The sequence below is a fragment of the Montipora capricornis genome, chromosome 9 (genome assembly GCF_036669925.1).
Source record: "Montipora capricornis isolate CH-2021 chromosome 9, ASM3666992v2, whole genome shotgun sequence".
In the NCBI taxonomy this organism is placed as follows: domain Eukaryota; kingdom Metazoa; phylum Cnidaria; class Anthozoa; order Scleractinia; family Acroporidae; genus Montipora; species Montipora capricornis.
In genome coordinates this window covers 47,401,906-47,406,905 of record NC_090891.1, presented here as the reverse complement: position 1 = coordinate 47,406,905, position 5,000 = coordinate 47,401,906, and positions in this window count along the sequence as shown.

Sequence of the window (5,000 nt, the reverse complement as noted above, 5' to 3'; positions counted from 1 at the left end):
CGAACTAAAGCATTAAAAGCTGTTTTAATTGCCACAAGATCTTTGGGCCCAAATGTTCTCCTTATTAGACCCAACACTCGATTTGCCTTACCAACAATGTCATTGATATGAGCGTCCCACCTTAAAGAAGATTCAATCCAAATACCCAGGTGCTTATGTTTATCTACAGCCGACAGATTATTCTCATTTATCACATACTGATGAACTAAAGGACATTTAGACTTGGTAACATGTAGGGCTTTACACTTTTCGGGATTCAGCGTGACAGGTCACCCTGAAACTCAACACAATCATCTACAGATGCGATGTTACGATAAAGTACACTGTCATCAGCAAAAAGCTCTGTACTACAGCTTACATTTAGGGAGAAGTCATTTATATACAGCAGGAAAAGAAGTGGCCCTAATATACTCCCTTGACGGACACCAGACATATCACTTCATTTACCTTCTTGTTTTTTAACTAACGGTAAATAAAATTTAAACTAACTTGAAATGAGAATAAAACTAATAAAAACAGGATGACTATATTCGTGCAAAGCTGTAACAGTTTGTCCAGTTTCCCCAATGGTTGTCATCTCCTTCGCTTTTCTTCTCTTAGTCTCCTTTTGTTCTTTATTTTCGTACTCTAGGGCATTTTTTATTGACATTTCAAATTTCAAACTTTAAGAAATGTTAAAATTTTCTCATTCGTTTTTTGTATACCTTAATGTGCGCTTTATTTAGGCTTGTATTCTAAAACCTTACTGTCGTTGCTCGGATTTTATGCAAATATTTTAGTCTCATATAATTTCAAAAATGTTGTCGGTCAAATCCATTCTCAGGTTGAATCCGTTTTTACCTTATAGGTTAAATTAGTGATCCGCATTTCACCTAGGTTGAATATGCACTCTACCTAGTTAGGATTGAAAACACCAATACCTTCCCTCAAGCTCTGTCTTACGCATCTCAACACATCTTAATGTTTCATATCATCTTATCGGCTTCTGCATTCATACACTGATCGATTTAGTGTCAACATTACAACAAAGTTAGGGAACAAAGAACTGTACTGTGCAATTACCGGTGATCGAGCTCGGACCTTCCAGATCTATAGTCCTGTCTTCACCACTACATTACGACGACGAACATGCGCAACCCAACACAGTTCTTTTCATAAATTACTTTTGTATAGTAAGTCAATTGATATCTATGTATAAAAACCAACACTAATTCTAACCTGACCCTAATTTTTCTCTAGGCTTAATTTAGGCTTCAAAAAAGTTTCTTCAATCCATCTGAGTGCGTATTCAAACTGGGGAAAATGAGGATCACCAATTTAACCTAGGTTAAAACGGATTCAACCTGAGAACGGATTTTACCGGCAACATATATGCGGAATTTTATGATCTTGAACTTGGACTTGAACATTTAAAGGACTCGACAAATAAAAAGTGTAGTGTATATGTATCAAATTATTGGCACATATCGTTTGATGAAAAGAGTCAAGTTTTTCGAAACCATGCTGTACATAGTCAAAACATTTCGATTTCCGCTATTTGACAAACGTGTAACAGGTATAGATTATTTTCTGTCTTTCAGTTAACGGGACGTACAACAGCATTGAAGTATTTTGGGTAGATTATAAAGAGCCTAAAAGGAAAAAGGTATGCAAAAGTCAATGATTTTGTGTGCGCTTTTACAAGACATTTAGCAGACGAACTCGGGAAACAACCCAGAAATGTGTGCATAGGATTGAAACGTAGGCTGTTTCCTCAACAATGTCTTCTCAAAGATAGCGTCCACTTGTGGATCAATATTCAGACTCATCAACTCAAGCTTTTGTGCTCGATGTCAATGCACCACTTTAGAGGCCGCTTTTATTGGTTCTCTTTGTGTCACTTCATTTTCAGCTGCTTTATCAAACGATCATGATAAAATATATTTTAGCACGGAATGTTACTAATACGAAGTGCATTCGTTCACTACGTTAAGGCGAGATTGCGTGTATACGAATAATCCCGATGCTTTCGTGCAATTTGCGACAAAAAAAAAAAAACTTGTACGGTATTTAAAAACCAACTAAACTGCACGGTTCCAGAGGTCTTAATTTTTTTAAATTGTACGAAAAGAAATTTGGGCTACTTATTGATAATAGACAGGAAGAAAATTAAAAGAAAAGTTATGATAATTGTGCAGAGGACTTACATTTGATTGGCTATCTGTGATTATTGGCCAATCAGAATGCTTGGTTTGTTACCTTCGATTTTTTTACCGAATTACCTCTTTCCTCTTTTTTGTATTGCGTTACCTAAAAACAGCATTTCTCTTAGCCAATCACAAACTATCCTAATGTTCTAATCGTCGTTTTCTTTCTTCACATAGATGGCCAATGATTCTCATCACCAAAACAGAAGAGTTACTCGAAATGTCGAGCTCTTTTCTTCATCCGAGTGCATTGCCTGGCTGACAGTACTTAACATCGAAGCTGTTGCTATAGTGATCATGAATGCCCTTACAATCATTATTTACCTGAAAGAGCGAATCCTTCGAAAGCGTAGCATGTACCTGGTGATCAGCCTGGCGGTTGCAGACATGTTTGTTGCATGCAACTTGATCTTTGAGAGTTTGCTATTGGGCAAACGTTGTAACTTGTGGACGATTAACCTGTTCAGGAGCTTTGAGTTCTTCATAGTTTATGTTTGTTTGAGGTATTTCTTTCCACTAGCCTCTGTAACAAACCTTGCTGCTATTTCTTTGGAGCGGATGCACGCAACTTTTCGTCCATTCAACCATCGCCTCATCAAAAAGAAGATATTTGAAGTGGGTGTTTGGTTTACAGCTGCCTTGTCTACAGGTATCGTTTTTTCCTCATTTTTCCTGGGACTCTCAGATATTATTCCTTTGTTTCAACGTGTGGTAGCAGCATCATACTTCTCGTTGTTATTGTGCTCCCTTTTTATTATGGTTATTTCTTATTCGTCCATCGCTACTAAATTTTATTGTGGAATGCATCCTCTGTCAGCATCATGGTGCAATCAGAAGAGAAAGAAAACTGACCAAGACACTGTTCACTGTAACAATTGTATCGTTAATACTAGTGATGCCATTTACAATATTCGGTCTTTATAATATAGCTTCTCCAGGTGAAATATTTGAAACAATTTCTTATCACACAAGGCTCCATTTATTATATTCCTTACATTGCTTATTTTACGGAAACTCTCTTATAAATCCATTGTTATACGCATTAAAAATGCCAGAGTTCAAAAGAGCTCTGTTTTTATTATTGCGTTGTAGATCTCGCTCGGAGCCATTTTAGGCTTTTCCCCTATATTCAGGGACGGCGGAGCGCAGTTTGTATTGGGGGGGCTGGCTAACACGCAAGTGCCGGAGACGCTAACTTGTAGGGGGTTCTGGGGAAATTCTCCGCTAGAAAATTTTGAAATCTTGGAACTCGGAAATGCTACTTTCAGCATTCTCGACGAGATATCAAAAACATAAACGTGGATCAACCGTAAAATGAGAGATGTTTTACTTCTTACTTTTATTTTTTGCTTGAAATTGGGGCGCCTAAAGCCCCCCCAGCTCCGCCGTCCCTGTATATGACTTGAAAGTCGGGAGTTTTCACTCAGTTAACTGATGAATATGTATTTACTAAGTATATAAAAACTGAGGGTTTTAAATTTTCGTGCGACTTCTCTCTTTGTTTTTAATTGGAAACACTTAATTCAAGTAAATGTAAAGGAAGATCTGTGGAAATGCATGCATGCTAAGATTGATCCATTCAAATATATTAAAGATTGTAAGGAATTGTTTGCTCTTTTTGAGTTTACGTTTTTTGGCTCGATAGTCACGTTTGCGATAAAATACTAACTTTCTAAGCCTACACTGAATTTCGAGATAAATAAAGTTGATGTACGTATGTATTTGTGTCACAGTGTCACATGTGTCGTGAGCTGCATGACGCGAACAAAAACATGCGCGCGAGAAATGGACCCGCGTAGCTGAGAGCGCGTTCGACATCATCAAACTTTAGACCCCTGGCAAGACTTAGAAAAACAATTCGCCATGAGGGCAAGTTCTGTTCTTCTGTCATAGGCCGCCCAGGCATCTTATTAGATTCAAAATTAAAAATAAACACTCTGCTTTAAGTTTATATCCCTTCAATGCTTGACTTGAATAACTACGTAGCCACCAGTGTGTCCTGACCACAGCTATATTATGTCAAACCTGGATTGAAACCAGCGAAAAATGCAGGAAAAAAATATTTTCCAACCCGTTTTCTACCTGAACACTCCTGAACACAAAAAGCGTCGACTGTCAAGAGCTTTTGATGACGTAGCATCGCCGTGTAGCCGCGTCGAGCCACAGAAAGAGCGCGAAAAATTAAGCCTCGTTTATGCTCAGGTGTTGATGTCTGACGTGGTTTGAGCCTGCTATCCAATCAATAACCGGTCACTGGTCAGCGGTCAAGTTAAAAAAAAAAGTTGACCTCGGTAAGGTCCAATTTGAGCCCGCGATATGGTTACGTGTTGCTGGTCAGCGGATACCTTGTTTTGACAGGTGTCAAATGACCAGAACATTGATGTCCAATATCAAAGATGTATGCTGTAAACTGACAGAGCTGCAAAACGACTGCGCAAGTCGCGCAATGCCTTCGAGAAAACTGGGGATGATAAATAAAACCATAGCAACTTACATACGTAAAATGGCAGAATTTTCAAAAAATTAAAAGGCCGTCCGGTTTTTCACCCAGGGCAAGAGTCAACCAGCAAACGGTATCCTTAAACGCGGGGGGTGCCTATAAAAGGAAATCTTCCTAAGGAAGATTTTGATAAGTGGTTCAACTTGGCGGACGCCATTTTGAATGCTCCCACGCGTGGTGAGAGCAATGGAAAATAGCTCAATATATGGCGCTTTACCATTGGTTAAAATAAACAATTCTTATATAGAAAAGCATATTCTATTGGTTATCGACCAAAGACCTATCCAACATAACCAACGCGAGTGCTACGCGAA